The sequence below is a fragment of the Aythya fuligula genome, chromosome 18 (assembly GCF_009819795.1).
Source record: "Aythya fuligula isolate bAytFul2 chromosome 18, bAytFul2.pri, whole genome shotgun sequence".
NCBI classification, from domain to species: domain Eukaryota; kingdom Metazoa; phylum Chordata; class Aves; order Anseriformes; family Anatidae; genus Aythya; species Aythya fuligula.
Window position 1 is genome coordinate 1,532,788 of NC_045576.1, and position 22,199 is coordinate 1,554,986.

At 43.5% G+C, this 22,199-nt stretch overlaps 1 protein-coding gene and 1 long non-coding RNA gene across 2 annotated transcripts in view; one reads left to right on the forward strand and one right to left on the reverse strand.

Annotated features, from left to right (window-relative positions):
- SHISA6 (shisa family member 6) overlaps positions 1-22,199 on the reverse strand; it is a 260,856-nt gene that overhangs the window by 159,910 nt on the left and 78,747 nt on the right. The window lies entirely within an intron of this gene.
- LOC116496499 lies at positions 2,592-21,586 on the forward strand. The gene is made up of 4 exons (XR_004254026.1): positions 2,592-2,683; positions 2,771-2,955; positions 18,114-18,366; positions 18,490-21,586. It is a non-coding gene; the product is annotated as an uncharacterized LOC116496499 (long non-coding RNA).

The window sequence follows — 22,199 nt, forward strand, 5'->3', positions numbered from 1 at the left end:
ATAAAAATGACATTAATTGAAAGTTTGATTCTATTCCCTGATGTATTTTCCTGTTGCATTATAATTAAGAACTACTCATACCTAAGAGAACTCAGTATCCCTTCAAATTAGGGCATTACTAATAAATATGTTAATGTTTTTGGACTAGTTCTTAAGAATGCTCTACATTGCCCTAATAATGGCTGTCAAGGCGAGGCACACTACCAAGGCCTCGGTGGATGTTACAGCTGCTGTTGGGCAGGAGGGGGCTTATAAAAAAGATAGAGAGCAACTTTTTGCTCCATCAGACAATGACAGTACAAGGGGGAATGGTTTTAAACTAAAAGAGGCGAGATTTAGATTAGAGGTTAGGCAGAAATTCTTCACTCAGAGGGTGGTGAGGCACTGGAACAGGTTGCCCAGAGAGGTTGTGGATGCCCCATCCCTGGAGGTGTTCAAGACAAGGTTGGACAAGGCCTTGGCCAACCTGATCTAGTGGGTGGCATCCCTGCCTGTGGCAGGGGGTTGGAACTGGATGATCTTTGAGGTCCCTTCCAACCCGAGCCATTCTGTGATTCTGTGATTTCAAGGCCAGGCAGGATGGATGAAGGCAGATGTCCATGGGCCATTCCATGTGCAGTTTCCCTCTGGGTCACCTCCAAGTCACTGCAAAGATGCTCTGGAGGGCAACAGGGTGCATGGTCTTTGGCCATACTTGACCACCTAACTTGGCCTGGAGGCTGCTCTTACAAGACAGCAGATACATCACTTAGATGCTGTCTGAGACTCTTTGAAAAGAGCTTCAGGGCTATTTTTTCCTTGTTCCTGGTAAAGAAATAAATGCAAGGGAATGAAAACAGTGCAAGAAGCAAGCTGACACGTGAATGCGCCTTCCTGCGCTTTGGCTCTGTCACTGTTCCTGCTAATGCAACACACACCCACGGCCAGGCTGTGGATGGTGCTTACAGCATTGAGCCTCAACATGTGCTGCAGGATCCAGGCCAGTTCCCATCAAAGTCAAGCTGATTATTTTAATTAGCTTTGTTTCCTTCCAGCCCCCTGACTCTTTATTTTGTTTATTATGGTAACTGATTTGAATGTTACGTTGTTAACCTCAATCACAACCCAATTAAAAAGTCCACCATAAAATGCTGTGTCTTTGCCATCTTGACTTGGAATAATTAACGTGAGTAGTACAAAAATAACTCCCTCTACTACTTCTCATGACCATTTGGGGAATGTGGCACAGAAGTGAGGACCTTTTGCCATTTGGGACTGTCACCTGATGGCACTGACCCTTTCTGCACCATCACAGGCAGCATGGACATCTGGACAGCCCTGAGAACCAAAAGAGAGGAAGGTGGAGAGGAGGGTGGACAGGTGCGAGCCCCATTATTCCTCTAATGCTTCCAAAGGGAAAGCAGGCTTCTTCAAAGCAGGAAAAACCCTTTGGGTGACAGTTTGAAGGGGACATGGTGGAAAGCCTGGAAAACTTGACCAGTGGCTAGATGGAGGTTACACTTTTAGCAGGACCAGTACCCAAGACTGCCTGTTCTGGGGAAAGGCTAGAGTCAGGTCCTTAATGAAACTGGCTTTACGTTTGGGAGTTTTTGTTTTGTTTTGTGGTTTGTTTGTTTTAATTGTTCCTAAAACCCTTTTAGAATTGCATTCTAGTGTTAAAAAGCATTAGGATTGTATTTTCCCTTCTGCCAAAAGGAAAAAAGGGTTAAAGAAAAATTACTCATCCCAGGGATTGAAGGCTTTTTCTAAAGCACTGCTTGCTCTGGTCCTTGGGCTACATCTAGGAAAACTGATCCTTGTCCATCAGTACCCCCAGAACAGCCTTTCTCTCCTTCCATTATCCAGAAACCTCCACAGATTTCCCTGCTCAGAAATATCCCTCTGCCATCAGCTTTCCTCCCCATGATAGCTCAGAAACCCATAAAAGCACTTTTTGCAATGCTGCGTGGATTAAATAAAGTCTCTTAGCCACCCCACCACACACACACACACACACACACACACACACTCTCTCCTGTATTTACAGATTGCAAATTGTCTTTACAGCCATGAGCTGCACACATGCAGATACAAATCTCAGCACAGCAGGGTCCTGGGTGCGCTGTTGCTGGAGCAGCAAGAAATGCTGCTGGTAGCCACCGGTGTGTTGATAGCTAAGGCAAAGCTGCGTCTTGTTCTCCAGGCTGCAAAGCCGGGGAAGTGGTATAAAAAAAGCTGGGCATGGATGTGTGCCAGGAGGTAGTAAATAAACTGGGAGCTCTGTTTTTCCTCTGGCTTTCACTCCAGAGCCTTGTCTGTCTGTGGAGGAGATTGCCTGGCTGCACTGGGCAGATTTCTCAGATTCTAAAACCGGCACTTTTATTTATTTTTTGGTGATGGGGAGGAGTAGGAGTAATTAACCCTGCTTTGTAGAGAGCCAGGTGAGCAGCAGGGAGCTGTGTGGACTCTGGATTCAGGCCAAAGGCAGTAAATGGCACGAGAGCAAAGTTCAGAGCTGCCTTCAATCCTCGTTCACATAATGAAAGCATGAAAGCAGATTCACACGATGGATGAACATGAAAAGCCAAACATATCGATCACTCCGTACATCGCTGGCAACCAGCTGTTCTGGCAGCAGTCTTACAAGGGCTCTGCTGCAGTCAGACACAAGATAATGAGGAGCAAGCAAAGGAGCCTGGATCGGGTGGGTTTTATGCCTAGGGAGAAACCCTGCTTGTCCTAGCATCACCTGTGCTGCTCTGATGTTGCTCACGGTGACTGTGTTTTCTAGATGGTGGACTCTGTCCAGCAAACGCATTTGCTGTGTGCCTGAAACCTGCTGCACAGAGGCAGAGAAGCTGTGGCAGTGCTGCAGGGAGCATCAGGACGCCAGAGCTGCCCGAAGGGCCCAAACATCCAAACCCTCTGCTTCCCTCAGGCTCTGCTGCACGACTAACAAAGCAGGTGGTGCGCAAGGTAAGACAGCATTTCACATTCGTTCTTCTCCGTGCAATTAGGCAGAACGAGGCCTCCGCACAGGCAGGGCAAGCGCTGCAGGCAGGGAAGGCAGCGGCACGGGGCTGGCTGCAGCGTGTGGGCACGGAGCAATGCTGAGGCCGGTGTGGGCAGGGGCGCTGGCAGGAGAGCTGGGGGTGCTGGGCAATGTAACCCTCACCATTTTGTCTGCCTCTTCATGCTGTTTTTTGTCTCAGCACAAATGTCCTCGGGTTTGCACATTGGGTGCTCACTGCCAGCTCGCCAGCTCCCTTCCCTGCTCCAGGAGCCCTTGGGGATACTCCCGGGCCTGTGACCCATCCACCTCCCCGAATCTGGAAGCCAGATCTTTGCAGATGGAGGCGGTGACCTCAAATTGTCCCTGAGCACGGATGGTCCTCTGGGAACCGATTTAAGAGTCTCAGAGGCACCTTAACGGGGGGAGGAGGGATGGGGGGCAGCAGCAGGACATGTTCACTTGGAGACCCACCAGAAAGGAGGTCCTCGGCCTGCTGGTGGCTGAAAGCACCAAGCCCCTCTCTCTCAGTGCCACAGCCCCAAGGAGGAAGGGCAGTGCAGGGAGAGCCAGCCCCCAGAGGGGGCTCACCAGCTTTTCCCATGGGAAGCACCTTCCCAAGGTTCCCTTTTGCTCGTACATCTGTGAAACTGTGCAGAGATGGAGAAGGAAAGCCATGCTTCCCGTGACAGCACTGCTGCTGCCTGGTCCCCAAGCCTTTCTTTAGAAACATAAAAATAGAGATAACAACAAAACAAGACAATGCACTGTGTCACATTCTCCACGCCAAAGGCTGTGGCTAAGCCCTCATCCCCTGCCATGTCCTCAGAGCCTTTTCTCAGAGCTCCACAGGCTTCTGCAGCTCCTCCTTTGACCTTCCATCTGCAGCAGCAGAATTCTCCTCCAGGATTTTGATCTGGCTGTCTGCCTACAAGGGTGCCTTGTAGCTGGTTACCCATGCCCTGCTGACCTCCTTGCAACCTTAACCAAAGTTTCTGCTCCTTTCTACCACCAAAATAAATGTTGAACAGTCTCCTGTCTCTGCATCAGCCTGATTCTATTTTCAAACGGGTTCATATGGTTTTCTTCTAGGGAAAACGTATGAGCTGTGTGTCCAGGTCCTAAGGACTCCACACAGCTGCTCTGGAAGGCATTGTCTGACTCTATGGGCACAAAATACCCTTTTCTTGGATGCCCTTCTCTGTCCTTGTGGTTCTAGGGTTAGCTGTGGCTATGAGATATCTTTTTCATTTGTGACAAAAAAATGAAGGAGGATAATAACAGAGATTGCAGGAAGAGGAAAATAGCTTTATATTTAAGGAGTTGGATGCTGTTCTCAAGACCTGGAGTCTGTCTCCATTCCAGCACTTCTATGTGATGACAGTTGAAACCTCACCTTGTTATGGTCATTTCTTTCCTTTTTTTTTTTTTTTTTTTTTTTTTTTTTTTTTTTTTTTTTTTTTTTTTTTTCGTATTTACTTGTCAGTTCCTTAGTGCTCACAGCTGTGTCTCTATTGAATGAGACAGTGTTTTCACCTCAGCAACTCTAGACCCAGGATGGCATTATTTCTTTCTCAGAAGTGCTCATTTTTCCCCATCAACCATATAGGCTGCCTACCCAACTCAAGCAACTAACTACCCAACAGCTGGGGCAGCAAGATGAATTTTACCTGGTGTGTCTGTCTGGGACTGGGGATATTTTTCCTTTTAGGCTCCGCAGTATTATTGTCCTTTCCTATCACTATATGATTATCTTTTTTATGACAGGGTTTTCCGACTCACAGGGTACAGTTCCTTGAACAATGCAGAACTCAAGCTAACAAAAAACAACCACCCAAATCTGAATAAAAAGGATGTTCAGCATTCAGGTCCAGAGCTGGAAGATTTTAAATGCAACCAGACTGCAGCTCATGTTAATACAATGTTCTGTGAGCAGAGCTCTCATTTGATTTGTCATTTATAAGTGACCAGTCTCAGTGCTACAGATGGATTCTGCAGCAGTCATTGGGGATTTCAGGAGAAGGGGGAAGCCAGGAGAGGCAGCAGACAGGAAGGGCAGTTCTGTAGTTTGCTAGTGCCTTACACACCTCTGCATTCATTCACAGATCAAAAGTACTTGCTCTTTACAACTGCTCAAACCCACTGCTATTGCTGTCTGTAGGATCAGGTCATCTACTGAGCTGTAGTCCAGAGGGAATTACTATTCTAAGAGAATACACGATTCCTTTTTTTTTTTTTTTTTAATTTGTTTTATCTATAGAATCTATGAACAATGTTGGTATTGATTAATTTACCATAACATCGCACATTTCTAAATGAGGCCACATGTTTTTTATTGATAGATGCTCAGAAAGAAAAGCGTAGAGAGATGAAAGGTAAAGAGGTAAAATGAATCCAGGGAGAAATGCCACAAGATGAATCCTGGGAGAAATACCACAGGAAGTTTTGGAAATTATACTTTTAGAAATAAAAAGTTAACAGTTGGACTTGATGATCTTTTCCAACCTAAAATCTATGATTCTATACATTAGAAAATGAGAATTAAGACTGAGGTTGTGCCTTAGCTCTACTTCCTTCCTTAAAGGATGGTATCTCATTATTTTGATCTGTTTGTGTGCTGATTTATTAAGCTGTGCCATGCAGCTTCCATTATTCATACCATCTAATGTGTGGTAAAGTATAGCTTCATACTTTGGATTTGCTTGGACTTCCACTAGTAAAGGAGCTCATGAGAACAGGTCATGCTAGAAGAAAATCAATTCTTATAGATTTTTCCAAACCCTCTAATAAGACTGATAGCAAATCAAGAGCTAGCTTTGCTGTGAAGAAACCCCAGGCATTTGGTAACTTTTGGTAATTTCAGTTATTTACATAAACACGGAAAGCGCTTGGTACTACAAGTACTGTCTCTCTCATTTGGAGACCTCGAGAGCTAAAGGCTCACAGAGCAAAATATCTGATTCTGCTATCAGGATTCGGGACTATGGCAATACCACAAATTATGAAACTGTGAAATATATGCTTTATGATCGAAAGAAAGTGGATTTTCAGACTTAAAGGAAATCGGTGCATCTGTTTCACTAACACGTTTTGAAAATGTCTGTCTGTGAAGCTTTGAGTCCTTCGTTTTTTTCAGTAATTTGGACTTACTCCTTGTAGCACTAGGAAGTAATGGGATGACTTCCAATACCTGATACTGCTACATCTTGAAAAGCAGCCCCTGGCACATGGCAGTGTCTGCATTAGATGAAAACACTAAGCAGAGACAGAATCAATGTCTCAGGAGGGAACATCTCTGTGGTCTTCTTTCAGTGTCACAAGTGTGAGACTCCTTAATGGCCTAGATGATTAAAATGATTTTCATGTGAGATGGAAAGAGAAAAGATGAGGATCACAAAGGCACGTGATAAATGTACCATGTGGTTAGGCATCGTACAGCTGCACCTTGACACTGTAACTCATGCAGATGATATTTGGATCACTGCAGGGATCAAAATAAGAAGCCATAAGCTTCATTCTTTCTCATGCTTGTCCCTGGTAGAAAATACTCAGTAAATAAGTAATTGGTTGTTTCCTCTCTCCAGAGGAGTCTGTATAAGAGAAACAGTTTAAACATAATTATGCCATAGGAGCTAACAGAATATGTCCATTCCGGCAGAGGCTTATGAGCAGCTTCTGATGCCACATTGGAACCTCACTGGCTTTTCAGACTCAAAGGGACTTTGCTTAAGTTCCCTTCTAAAGGAAACGGCTTCAGCTCATTATTTGCAGACAGCATCTGTCACTTTTCTATGCCAGTGGATGCTGATCGTCCTCAAAGAACATTGTACAAATGTGCAGACTGCTGTGTGTTGAGAAAGAACTGCTATTATATCAATTTTCCACTTGAAAGCAGCAATAACAGCAAAAAAAGCCTGAGCCACATGACTCTATTGGATCTGGGGCACTTTCACTGAGGCATTCACCCTAAGTGAAAGACAAGAAACTAAAAGAGAAGGTATAGACAGTTTCAGTGCTGCCAGTGTGTTACTGAATACTCTTGCTAACCCTGGGAAATGCAGAAAATGGGTGCTTGTGGTCATACTGGTAGAGAAAGAAGATCCAAGGAGATCTCATCTGTTGTTTCATGTGGACCTGCTGAAGGATCTTCTGCTCACTGCAGCATGTAAGACTCACATGCCATTGGGTTGCATAAAAGATCTCCTGCAGCAAAAGCTGCCACAAAGTGCAGATTCTGTAACTTACAGAGCCCTTGAGGCTCCTGGTCTTGTGAAATCTGTAGGAGCTGAGTACATCATCTCCTTTCTTAGATCTGGACAAGGGATATTTGCTGTGCCTTGTGTTCCCATCAGCAAGCACAGCAGACATATGGAAGTTACAGGGAGATGGGATGCTGGTTCATCCCTCCATCCACCCACCTATCTAGTTACCCTGGCAAATACCACTTTGTTACCTAGTTCTGCTGCTACAAGTCCATCCGCCACTTTGATTGCTAACTGTAATGTGGGAGCCTCCAGGTACCTTCCCATCAGGGGCTCTATCCCAGCCAGCCAGACCCATTCCCTCTCCTGGGTTGTACAACGGGCAACACGCAGGTCTGTGGTGAGACTGAGAATGTCTGGCACAAGCAGACTTTTTCTGAAGTCCGACAAGCCACATTTGCCTATAGCAAGTAGGGAACAGTGGATAAGCTAGTAACTGGTCACTGCCCTCCAGCTCTGAGCAGCTTTATCTGGACATAGCCTACATACCTGCAGGAAGACACGGATGTGAGGACAGGGCATTTCAGGACATTTGATTCTGACTAGGACCAGCAGGTATTTTGGTGTGAAAGTGGGGCCAGAACAACAATTTCAAAATAAGAAAGCAGGGCACTTTCATGAGCAGTGTTACAGGAACACATTTGGTAGGAACACATTGATTGAGTTTTGAGGCTCCAGCCATGCATACAGTACATAATGCACCTAGGAAACGACAAAACTTACCATCCCTCCTTCAAGTCTCATGGCAGGTCTGACTGGGACATGAAGAGACATTTATTGTATGGCTGCTGCCACAGTTGTGCCCTGAGATTCCTGCAAACAGTTCACTCTGTGCATTTTGTACAGTTATTTGAGGCAGTTTACTCTCAGTGACTAGTGAGGAGTCTGGGTGACTTCTGGATGGCACAGGTTAAGTGAGATGACCTCACTCCCTTGAGTGCTAAAGTGAATGGAGAAATAAGGAGCAAATGTCAAGCAGCAAACACTTCTTGGCATGCCCTGACTTCTCTTACAAAGACAACTTCACTTCATGGGCCATATTCTCTAAAACCTCTGTAGGAGAATCCAGAAGATTGCCTGGAAGACAGACAGAGTACAGATGGAGTTACTGGCAAATCTTCCCCTAATTTTAGGGGAAGAAGATTCACTCTTTGTTACTCGGTAACTTGATCTTTCACATCTGCCTGTGTACCATCCTAAGCCAACCCTCAAACTTCAGTAAGGCTGGGGCTTTTGAACAGCTGTAGAACAGGCAAATATCACGGTCTTGGCTGCTCCATCTTCCCAGGCCTGGGCAAGGAGGCACTTACAGAAACTCTAGGGAAAGGAGTTTGAAGAGCATCACCCACTGACAAGCTCTACAACCTTGCTTGCTTCCAAGAATCTGTTCGCTTCCATGTAGGACAGTCAGAACTGGCATAATGGGAGGACAGTGGCCTGTGCCAGATCCATTTCTGAAGGAGGGGCAGAATTAGGTAATCTGCTCCTCTGGAAATGCTGAATGGAGAAACTTGAAAACCTGTAGGAATTCTGACTCAGCTGGCCTGCATCTCTCCATAGGAAGCTAAAGATTTCTCAGTATGATCAATTCAGATGTGTTTTCCCTATGTAAGAAAAAATGGAGTTTTCACATAGAAGGGCCATTTCAATTTTCATCAGCTAAAATTTTCATTGTTAAAATAATAGTCCTGAGGCAGGAGAAATAAACATTCTTCCTCTGACTGCAAAGGGAAACCAAGAAACCAAGTAACAGTCTGGTTCCTGTCTTCTTATCAAGTCCCCACCAAATTTTTATTTTTAGTTTTAGTTTGTTTATTTGTTTGTTTTTTCCCCCTCCCTGAAATACAGGAAAATGAATTTTGGAGAACTGACAGAAAGATTACATGAAATGCACTCTTTGCAATATTACATGAAATGCCCTCTTTGCAAGGAGGAATTTAGAGAAGAGCAAGATTTAATATCAAATTAAAACCAGTTGATGGACATTCACTGCTACCCCAGCAATCAAAAGAGTAATGACTTTCCACAGCAAAGGGAAAGGTAGAGGTTTATGAAGAAGTATCTCTTGGTAGTGGGTTCTGATTGTCCATCTACACCTGTCCCAGGAGCACCTAATCCCCATCATGCTCCGAGAAGGATTGGAACCTGGACTGCAGAGATGTGCTCAAACTCCTCCCAGGGTTTTACCAACAATGTCAAAAAGCTGACATTCTGAAATGTGTCACTGCAGATGGATGACCCAGATAGCAAACCTGGCAGCTGGCAGCTGTTCTCAGGATATCGCTGTTGGCCTTTGGAGCTACAGGCCAACAAAATTTTCTGAATTTTCATTTTTGAAGGACCAAGTTTCTGACCTAGTTGACTGACATTTTAAAACACTTGTGGAATATTTTGAGGAGGTTACTTTGATCAAAATTTAAAAAGTGTACATGTATCTCTCAGCATACACATACCAAATGCATTTCATAATACACTTCAAGTTCATTCAAAAAGAAACAAACAAACAACCTTTAAATATATGGATGTTTTTTAAATCCTCAAAATTTCTGTTTCAGCTATTTTTTTTTCATTCATTATTTTTTTCATTCATTATTTTTTGCTTAACTGGTTAAAAATGTTGTCACTCTCCAAGGGATTCTGCTGCAATAGGAAGGGGCAGAATTTTAGAATGTATATGGATTTCAGGGAGCCCTAATTCATTCTGTGTTTCATTAGAATGCAAACAGCTTCTCTATACACTAGTTGTCCTCCAAAAGGGTTGGGATTTAGAATTAGATGGAATGTTTGAAAACTTCAGCCTAATTCTTCTCTCACTGAAACTAGTAGCAATGGCATTGCTGACCTCAGTGGGAAAAAATCAGGAATAGGGTTAACAGAATCTCACACCAGAGTGATGTGCTGGAATATCAATATTGCCAGATCAGCATATTTTGTCCCAAAAGGTAAGCTGTAAGTGACATTACAACTGAACGATACCCTTTTTACAGTCTTCCATCAGGTCCTCACATTGCAAAGCCATGCAGCAGGTATTTACATGTGATACTTTCAGCAGTAATCACAGATTTCTCATAGATGGTGTTTTAGCAGTCTTACTGCATGTCACAATTTAATATTGAGGTGAAACAAATCCTTTCTGTAGCTTTGCTCCTTGGAGCTGAGTGTCAGGCAGCAGCAGACTGAGCAGTCTCTGCTTGCAGCCAATTTACTTGAGCAAGGTTTTGAAATAACTTTGTGACAACCTCCTAATGAAACCAGGGACAGGGCTGTTCAGAGAAGTCTAATTGATTGCGAATGTCCACTGTTTCCCAGTTCTGGGGAAAGCATTGCAAGAGCCATAAATAAGCATTGTAGCTCATGGCTCATACATCATTTTAAACATTTGACCTTTTTGAAAAGATGGAAAGCAGCAAAATAAACAAAGGCTCTAATTTTGGTGTTCTAGCCACATTGGATTTATTAAATCTAGATGTGGAGAAATGAAAAAGAGGGCCTAGGAGTTTTCTGCATCTTCATTGCAGGGGGAACCCTTGCTGGGAGGGATCATAGAATCATAGCATGGTTCGGGTTAGAAGGGACCTTAAAGATTACCCAGTTCCAAACTCCTGTCACAGGCCACCCACTAGATCACGTTGGCCAAGGCCCCATCCAGCCTGGCCTTGAACACCTCCAGGGATGGGAATCCACAACTTCTCTGGGCAACGTGTTCCAGTGCCTCACCACCCTTACAGTGAAGAGTTTCTTCCTAAAATCTAATCTATATCTGTCCTCTTTTAGTTTAAGACCACTCTCCTTTGCCATATTGTTATCAACCCAAGTAGAGAGTTCTCCTCCATCCTTTTTATAATTCCCCTTTAAGTGTTGAAAGGCTGCGATGAGGACACCCTGGAGCCTTCTCTTCTTCTTGTTGAACACCCCCAGCTCTCTCAGCCTTTCTTCATAGGATAGGTGCTCCAGCTCCTTGATCATCTTTGTGGCCCTCCTCTGGACCTGCTCTAACAGCCCCACATCCTTCTTGTGCTGGGGGCCCCAGACCTGGATGCAAGACTCCAAGTGGGCCCTCACCAGTGCAGAGTAGAGGGGGATAATCACCTCCCTCAACCTGCTGGTCACACTTCTTTTGTTGGCCTTCTGGGCCGCAGGCACTGCTGGATCATGTCAAGCCTTTCATCCATCAGAACCCACAAGTCCTTCTCTGCAGGGCTGCTCTCAGTGAGTTCTCCTTCCAGCCTGTGATCATACCCAGGATTGTCCCGCCCCAGATGCAGCACTGGTTGCACTGGTTGAACTGAGGTTCAACTTAGACTGGTTGAACCTCATTAGGTTCATGTGGGCCCACTTCTCTGGCCTGTCCAGGTCCCTTTGGATGGCATTCCTTCCTTCTTTGGTATCAACCGCAGCAGCTTTGTGTCATCTGCAAACTTGCTGAGGGTGCACTCAACCTCATCGTCTATATCATTCATGAAGATATTGAAAAGCACCAGTCCCAAGACAGACCCCTGAGAGACATTGCTCATAACAGGCCTCCACCTGGACATGAAATGCCCATGGGTGGCTTTGCATCGCCCCATGCTCCAGCCGTTCTCAGCAACCGTGGTACCACCAGCAGCCTTCCTTCCCCAGCAGTGGATGAAGCCATTTATTTGCTGCTTGGGATTTTTTAATTTATTTTTTTTTTCTATGTGAAATCATACATCTCTTGAGGAGATAATGTGTATAGCATAAAAAAATAAGTGAGGCAGGTCTGCACGTATGTGGTTCGAGATGAATTAGCAAAGCAAGGTTGAAATACGGTTGCTTCTAGAGCTATGTAGGAGCTGGCACTGGCACAGGCATCACAAACATTGAGAGTCCAAACAATTCTTCAGCAAGTCTACTAAAGTGACCTTGGTCGTCCTGAAAAGCACAGATTCACTACTGAAGCTGCTGATAGATGAAGATAATGCTATGTCTTTTCTAATTAGATTTTTAAGTGCTTCAGGGTGAGGACTGACTTTTCACAGGGGACACTACAACATCCAGCAGGATGAAGCTCTGAAGCAAGTCAGAGCATCTGGCTTTATTATATGAATAATGACCAAATCATAAGTAGCATAATAATAAGATGAAAATTGTATGATGGAACAAGAAGTAACACTAGTAATATGATAATAACAATAATTATAGTCCTGTTATTAGTTATAATTATCCCACTGTGTTCGACAGACCTGATCAGAGGTCAGGTTCAGCTGGGGAGTGTGTCCAAATGTAACTGGTCACATTGTCCATGTGCGAGGAGCCCCGGGGAGGAGCTGGTGGCTGTGGAGGTTCCGTCCGGGTACAGCTTGTCCCTGAACGTCTCAGGGCGCTGTCGTATATTTAGTATTACAGGTCAGGACAGTGAGCTAGTGACCTGGAGATGGGGTGAGAAGCTGAGTCTGAATCAGAGGTGTGGGTGACTAAAATGGGCCATCTGGGAAGCACTTCTCTGCCCACGTTGCCTTTCTGACAATGAGGAGTCCAATCTAAAGCAGTAATTTAAGGTTCTCTGGTTGTAGTGCAGAGAAATAGGCACTTCCAAGCTCATTTATCAGACACAGGCATGTCTGAACTTAGACCACATGCCTTATTTTTGGCAATTCAGATTCTTAGGGCTTCAGATGGCCACGTTTACATTGGGTGTAATAACACTTTGTCATCTATATTTAAATTGTCAGTGTTTTGGGAAACAACTATTTTTTACTGCAGCTATACTACACTGATCTTACTTGGACTCTGTAGATCCTACTGAAGTACCGTTAATCTACGGTAACAATAATTACAAACAATGCCTTATTTAAATAAGTACAGTGATCAGCCATTCTGGTTTCTTTTGAGGAATATCTCCTAAGCTTTCTGTCGTGAATAGATAAAATATTCCGCTATTGATCTATGAACACTGTTGACCACTGACACAGGCAGTAAACTGGCACAGCTGGGAAGTCTGGAATTGAGAGAAGCTTTCTGAAATACCTCTTGCTCTTGTGCAAACTGGAATAACAGCAATAATTTGTCTGCTCCTGTGTTGGCATGCTATGATATCACCCAAAACAGAGAACAGCAATGGGAAGTCTCCTGAGATATTTCCCCTTCTGGAGAGGCTATGAGCTGCTTTGCAATTCATGCTGAACTACTGGAATACAGAGAAGTGCCAGCTAGGGATATCCTCTTGTGCAAGTCACGCCCACCCATGGCTTTATTCCTGTTATTTTAATTAAGATTTTCAACTGATAATTGATTCTCTTAAAATACTGGAGACCATTAGAGTGCTCCAGAGGACTCTACCTGGTGACCTACAGCATTCTCAAGCTGCCCCTTACTATCCTTTCAAGAGAAGACAGTAAGGTGCATTCAGTTAACTGTATGGGGTGGGGATATGGCACTTTTTTCTCCAGTCCAGACCCTCCAAAATCTTGCTTTAGCACTTGCACTTCACTGGACAAAATGGGAATTGCTGGAGGTGGAATTGTCTCCTCACCAAGGCCGTGACGGTGCTTCACTGCCAAGTGCCACTGTCATTAGTGGACATGACTGGTGGAGCAGCATCGGTGTTGCACTTGCATGGATTCTTTTCTGACATGGCTGTGAAGCATCTGTCACCAGCAGCTTTCCCTGTGCAAACCTCACTAGGCATCAAGAATAAAGCTAGTATAGCCATGACCTGTAGATTTCTTTATTTTTTTTTCTTTTTTAGGTTTTGAATCATTCTTACCAAAAGAAACTCACATAGGGTCAGTGTGATAGCTCCCTGAGCAGAGAATGGGACATAAAATCAGCTGGACTGTACCCCATGCAGGCAAAAATGCATTTGTCCTCCACAAAGCAGGCATGAATCTTAATTTATGTGTGACTCCTCCATTAAGTAGCCCATTGCCCAGTACTTATTGTAAAGCAGATGCACATGTGGGTGCACAGCAGAGATTTTCCTTAGCCTTTTCCCCCTCATCTGTTCTGTGTCAAGTGAACTCCACTGACTTCAGACCAATCCGTTAAAGACTTATAGTCTGTCTTTGAAGACCATTAACAGCTAAACTTACTGAATCTATGTTGGTATTTCTGATAGCTCCTTTCCTCCCTGTCTGCACAAGAAGAGAGAATTTGGGGTAAACTAACAGCCTATGCTGAACCTCTCTAGAGAAGGGCTTCACTGGTAGCCTGGGTAATAAAATAATGTATCATATAGGAAACACTATGAGTAGGCATTTTTTCATCCAACAGCAAAATTAGATTCAGATGAAAAATATTTTTTTCCTCCAAATGTGTATTTTGAATTTTAAAATTCTGAACTTGTTCCTATTTTACTGGTTTTCTTCCCCGTGTTTTCTGGCTTTGTGGTTTTATTCAGAAAGCTGTATTCCTTTTGTGAGTGTGTGCACACATGTATTTCTGAATAATTGATGTGGTCTAACTGGGATTGTTCATTACTGTCAACCTCCTTTGCAATCCTATAATTTTGACATCTATATGTTTTTCCTCAATTTTACATTGGGTTGACCCCAAATTACTATGAATCAAGGCTAACTCTAAGACTAAATAAAATGATGCCTCTGTAAATTGAGAATGTATTAGTTATGTCATTGGATGGATTCCCTGACAGGAGCTTAAACCAAGCACTTAAGAACTGTCTTCAGCATCTTATTGTCTCTGACGAGATCATGATTCAGACTACTCAAGCAGTATCTCAAGTAACCCTCGGGGAGTAGAACTGGATCCAAGGACAGCATTTTGATGCATAGGTTAGCAATGAATTCAGGTTTAATTACCTTGTCTCTACCAGCTTAAAGGAAGTTGTCAAATAAGATCACAGAGGGTACAGACAGCCATGCCCAGGTATGCAACTGGAGCCACAAACAGCTATGACAACACAAAAATAAATGCTGCCGTCAGACGTAGCCAAGCCAGGGATCCTCCAAAAGATTCACCCAGTCAACCTCTCCTGCCCCTCAAAAAAAAGAATCCTACACCATGCAAGCATGTACCCAGCAGGGAGAGGTCTGCTTGACCTATCACAGAGCCTTGACCACACTGTATTAACCAGCTACACCACCTCATGTTTTATGGGTTTTGTTTGTTTGTTGTATACATCCTTGTCTCATACAACCCTGAGAACTGGTTGTTTTCAGGTTCTCCTTCCAGCCCACATTTGGCTAGTGGTTCAGCTTCTTGGATGTTTTTATTTTGTTTTTAAGCTGTATTTTCAGGTCACGGTTTAAACTTTTTTTTTTGGAGGATTGCAACTCCAAAAGAATGAACCACCCAGGCCTCGATAAAGAGTTACAAAGTGTATCAGTACTGCCAAGTTACGGCTGCATGTGCTTCAAAAATCCCTGCTACTTGCAAGAAATCTATGCAGTTCACGTATATATTAGCCAAATGTGGAGAAACAGAATTCAGTGCCATTCAGAGCAAATAATATAATGGACTGAGAAATACTGCAGTTCAAAATTCAACCCATGGCACAAAATATTTGTGAGAAACCACTCCATATAGCCCCACGCTTCTCTATGTGCTAGATGAGAATACTTGAAGAGCCTATTTCCCCAGTCATGATGGTCAAGGTCTAAATGTAAGTTTTCCCAGCATTTTCTATTGTTAGAACCAGTTTCCAATTAATAATGACTTTGAAAATTTGAATCCATTGGGCCAAACCTCTCCATGTTAAATGCATTCCTCAGGGTTGATTTTCTTCTTTTATTCTCATTCTCATTCTCATTCTTAATTTTCTTATTCATACTTATTATTGTTATTATTTCCCCTGAAAGATGTTTAATCATTTACCACGTAAAAAATAGCAAGGAAAGGGTTTGCCTGTATTTTAATAACTTCACTTTTTTATTTTGAAGCAGGGGTTTGAAGACCTGCAGTTTGAAGAGCACGTGGGGTAGGGCACTATAGGGGCTCTATAGGGGCACTATAGGGCACTCCTTTGCTACTACTTCTTAGTGTTCCACTGAACTGTAAAATGGGTCTGAAATTCCAGGAGCAGAGCTACGGAAACATTCTGCTCTCATACCTACAGCTGAAGGCAATGAGATTGTGCATACAAGTGCTATAAAATGCTACAAGCAGAAGTATTTTGTTCATGAACTGCAATATTTGACAGAATACAGAAAGGAGTTGGTGAAGATAACTTATTTGATAAAAGAGTCAGGAGTACATGAGAGTAAAAATATCTAATTTAGGATTAGTAAATTGTCTATACTGACCACTTTGGCTTTAATCTGAGCAGAGCTACCTGGTTGTAATAAATATACCACACCTTCCCTTAAAAATGGTGTGAAAGAAAATGAAATGAAAAATACCATGACAGAATTAATATGCTCTGATCATCTTAGAAAAGGTGATGAGGAAACTGATATTTCTGTATTCAGTGCAGACCATGGACAATATGCAGTAAAGCATGCCTGGCACCATGAATACACGGAGAGCTTAATGACATACTGAGCAGGTACCCAATCAGATATAGCATCTATATTGTGCTCATGATGAGTCCAGAGCTCTGTGCAATCGCATGAAATCTCAATTGGAATATGTACATGTAAATGAGCCCAACTCAGAGTTACCTCAGTTCTGTCATTCTTGCTAGGAACTGGGAACATGACTTTTTTTAATGCAGCAATTTAGGGGTGAAAAAAATGACATGGTCAAGACTCTGTGCACCTTTGCTGGGTTTTGCAATGGAGACTGAAAGCGTCTGATGATGGCTGCTTTTAAAAGCTGAGGTGATATGCCCTGACCACAAGGAGCACGTTGCTGTCAACAAGGAGCACATCCAGATGGCTTTAAGGAAACTCTAGATTCAGATTTTGTTTTCAGGAACCAGCTACATGTGAGTTCCCATGCTGAATATTGACAGTTCACACAAATTCCCAGCACTGCTGAAGGTTGCTGATATCTCTCCTTTGCATTTAAACATGCAATAAAAGTTTTTAGCCATTATCTGCTTTCATTGCCCCTTCTTATGCTCAGCCAGCCCAACAAAGGGCTTTGCCAGCCTCCTGCAGTAACCTGCCTTTTCCGCACTGGGTGTTGGGGGAGGGGGAACGAAGAGCTCAAATAGAATTGCTTTAGGTTCTGGGGATGACTGTTCTGTTGCAAAATAAAGGTGTTGTGAAAGTTTCCCCATCTTTGAGGGATCAAAAGGAAGCGTGAAAATTATCTGGTTCTTTGTGTGAGATCAAGGAAGTAAGACCACCAGGAAAGTCTTCAGATGACGACAGGACTTCCCATACCCTCATGATTCTGGCTTCTCTAGGACTTTTTTAGTCAGTAATTACATTTGCCAGGACTAAGGTTTTAGTTTGGCAATTCTTTTCATTTTGAGGGAAGTTAGTAGTAATTACAAGTTTCCAGGCTGGTCGTTTCATAAAAGAACAGAAAAACCTCAATTACAAGAGAAGAAGGTCACTAAGGCTACTGCTCATTCTCTTCTTCTAACTTTTGCTTAAATTGTCAGTGAAGATGGCAGCTGGCATCGAATGGGGTGCCCCATTCGATGTATATATAGCCCCATTTCAGCATCTTCTCCAGGTGGAAGTAGAAGGGAATGCAGGTGACCAGGCTGCCTTACCCTGATGCAGCAGTGCCCTCCAAGCCTCTTGGCTTTTAAACTATCCTGGCTGTCATCGTATTGCTCATTTTGAATTATGATATTAATAGAAATAATGTTAATTTAGCCATTAAATTCAATTAAAGTGAAATGCTGACAGCTCCTGAGTCACTAAAAAGCACCTTGTAAAATTTTCAATAGTGCTCTCAAAATGCAGCCAGATGTTCTTTGCACTTTGAGTTACCTAATGTCTAAGAAAAGTTAGTGGTTTGACCCAACTGTATTTATTGCCTTTAAGCCTAGGTATTTGATGTTTCTGAAGATGAGATAAAGGAGAAGAACCTCCCACACTACCTGTGAAGCCATGACCAACTCCGGGGACACAATGATTTCTTTAACAGTGCTGTGAGTCTCTTTGTGTGTACGGTAAGTTGTGTTGTGCCTGCAATCCAAAATAAAGGCCAGCACATGCCACTAGTGTGCTTCATGCAGAGTGCACCAATGAGTACATACATGGACTTTCACAACTACATCTTCAAAAGCTGTTTGAGGTGAGCTGAAGTCCTGCTGTGCTCTGCTGTTGGGCTTGTGTGGTTCAGACACCAAAGCATGGTGTCTGATGGGTATGGGCTATGTGTAAGGGTTTTCTTTTGTTCTTTCATATTTTCATACAGGATGCATGGGAGCAGGTTGTCTTGCCTTGAGACACTGCTTGTAGGAAGGGCAGAAGGCCTTTGGATGCCTGTCTCACCCCAAGGATATAATTCTGTAGCTGCCCATCCTCCTCTGCAGCATCGCCCAGCCATGAGGTCCTGCTGTTGCCTGTGGTCCAAATTGCACATGACTACTGATTTTTTTTCACAGGTTTCACTAAACACATGGCTACAGTCAGGTAATGCAGGTTCTGCTGAAAGCCTAATGCAGAGTGTTACAACTCCTGTACAACTCAGGATGGATTTTCATCTGTACAGCTTTGCAGGTAGTCACGTAGCTAAGTGACACTGAGCTGAGAAATCTATAAAGTGGAACGTCTTTGTTAGCCATCTCATGGAATTGTTAATGTCATCTTTAGCTCTCATTCATGCCAATTAGCCAAAGCCCCATGGAGGAGGACTAGATATATAATTCCAGCTCGAACTGGTGCGTCATGTGTGGTTGCTGCCACAGGTCCTCAGCTCAGACTCATCACTCATCCGGCTAGTCACAGGGGTACTCTGGCAGTCCCATCCGGATGATGCTTATTTAGTCCCTTTGGTCCCTCAAAGGTGGTTACAACATCAATACTACACATTTCCTTTCCCCTCCACTAAAATAGGGCAGCCCCAATAATTTTCCTTATATCAAACTGGATTAAAGGCTAGCAATTCCAGCGCTGTCTAGGGGATTCAAACACCCTGATTGCCAGTGATACCACTAGAATCCAAATAGCAGAAATCTTTCTAAATGCTTCCACACTGCTTTCGCCTACAGCAGCCACCAGCAAACCTTTATTTTCCTTCTTTTCAGCCCAAATGTTTTTTTTTCCTAATGTAATGTACTTCCTGATTACATTTGCCTGTATCATTCTATATGCTATTTAAAAATGACATTTATTGTTAAATAAGCCCTACTCATTTATACAGTCATCACTCAACCATACTAATGAGAGGCTAACTACAATTTGTAAGCTGCCGCTTTTCTTTCCCTTCTGTAATTATATCAGTGATACTCAATCTTTTCTGCCCTGTGAGCCACAAGGCCTATTCTGTGTCACTAAAGAGCTGGGTGCCTTCTCCACAAAATATTATTTCTGAACAGGGGTCAAACAGCTGGAGGACATAAGGCCTCAGCCCTACTGACATTTCCTTTGCCCTGAAATGGTGCTGATTATCTCTCCAAGTGTTCTGGAGACTGTGTTTTGCTTAGAAGCTTTTCTGAGTGCCACTTGAGCTCCTGATATCTTCTGCAAAGATTTTTAGGATGAAGAGGGGTCCAGATTCCCATCAGCACCACTAAACACAAGTTTTCTACCACCCTCGCTGTGCAAGACACATGGTATGTTCTCACTTTTGCTTGGCCTTCTCCTGGTCTTCATCTGCCCAACACTGTCACTGAGAACATGGCTGTCTCACTTGGGAGCAAATAAAGGGTTTATCGACTTTTTTTTGATTGCAATTTTCCCCTGCTGCACAGGAGATGGTATGGCTCTGCTGGTAGCAGAAGTCCTGCTGACAGCAGCTATTGTGATCTGCCTGCCCAGCTCTTGCCCCAGCTCTGTGCTGGAAACCACACAAAACAGAAGTTTTCCAGCACTGTGCCCAGGCTCTTGGGCACAGGTGCACTTACTAAGTTGAAGACACTTGGCAAATGGCTTACAGGTGTAGCCTTCTCCACTAAATCCACGTCTGATCCTGGTGTTACCAGGGCAGCCAGATGCCCAGGCCATGCCTTTCTACAGGGCATGAAGGGGATGACACTTTAGCAGCTTTAGCATCTGAACCAAATGCCTGAGGCACCCTCAGAGTCCTACAGTTGGGAGGAAAATTGCTCCAAGGCTAAGCCTTGCCCACAGCAGCTCCAGTGCCAGGTCCTGCCTCTCCCTTTACGTGGCAAAGGACCTTGTCTATCCACCAGAGAAAATTCCTTGAGGAAAACCAGGCTTTCCCAGGATCCTTTGAAGTGTGGGGAAAGCATGCTGAGAAAGGAGACTTCCTCACTATTTACCCCTGTCACGACGCCAAAGTCAAATTTTTGATCCTAGCCTTTGGTGTGGATGCAATTAACACGTGGCCTGCTCACTGTGGGATGGTTAATAGAAGAGTGAGGAGAGACGGGAGCAAATGCTGGCCCTTTTTAGCACTCTGTTACTGCTCCTTCTGCTATCTGAAATGCTGCAGTATATCATTATCTGTTGATTGCAGTCTTTTGCCCAGTTTTTGCTCTTGCCCAGTCAGCACTCATCTCCAAGACAATCTGAATTAATTGTGTGAAGGATTTCACAACACTGAAATATTCAGCAACATTTAACCGAAATCAAGACAGAGCAGGACTGGTTCTGATCACAGTTTGAGGTGGGCAGACGTCTCAAGTATTGATGGGTTTTATGGCCGCTCTTTACCCCAGGAGAGGGAAAATGCTGCATTTACACCTTGTTGTGCCACAGATCTACTATTTTATCAGCAGAGCATGTATCTGGTGGATGGAATTGCTCTCTGAAGCTCTTCTTTCTTTGTCCTCTAAGGATTTTCTTTACCTTCTTTACGAACCTCAGTTTTCCACCATTTTTTTTTCTGTAAATTCTGGTTAATGACCCCTGTCATTGATACTTCTGCTTGTAATAATGAAGCGAGTGCTGAGGATTAAATCAGACTTACCAGACAACCACTGCCAGGACAACCGTTTGTCCCTCTCTCAAACACTGGTACTACAAGTGACTGCTTCCTATACCTTGCTGTTCTCCAAGGCTTTTCAATTGAGTTGGTGGAAGTGTGGAATACTTATTAGCTAACTCTGTTAACACATTAAGTGGATGTTATCCAGATCTACTGACTAAATGCAAGTATGACTATTAATTGTCTCTTTCCCCGAAAGAAGAAGAAACAGAATTTTCTCAAACCAAATACCACTTTCTCAGCTATGTCTTGCCACCTGCCCAACCAGAAGAGACAGCATCCTTATCTTTGTGACAATAGTAGTAGTAGTAATAAGAACAACAGTAACAATAATTACAACAATATCTCTTTTTGAATGCAGTGTTAGGGCGCATAAGTTAAAAAAAAAAAAAAAAAAAAAGGATGCAGCTTGCTGCTTGCTGGAACTCTTGATTTGGCAAGCTGAACAACCAAATCAAAGGAAAAGATGTTGCACATGGATGGTACTGGCAGCTTGATATCCCCATTGGTGTTCACCTCTTCTCCATAATATTTTGTGCTGTTTGCCTTCATCTTGTATCAGTGCATGAAAGTCAAGCAGGTCTCCAGTCCCAGCCCTACCACTGAGCTATACAGCTGTGGATACATGTCCTTACTTCTCTGTGTCTGCTCCTCTACCTGTGAAGGGGGTAATCAAACTAGCTTTTGCACAGCTATATGGAATTTTCAGACACTGAAGCAGAGGAAGGCTGTATTTCAGCACTGCAGACAGATTGTTAGTAGTATCATCTTTCTTTCTCCTCTTTCCTTCCTCCTACCTCTCAGTTACACAGCATCCCACTGTTCTCAAAGTTCATATGCTTGAGGAAAAAAAAAAAAATCTGTTTTTTCCACTGAGTGTCAGCATAGATCAGAGGCTACAGTAACATCTTTAGCATGGGCAGATTATAAATGAACTTGGAAGGTTCAAGCAATTCATATTCATCATTTGAAAATGTACCAGACTAAATCACAAGTTTGAATGAAAAGGTCAG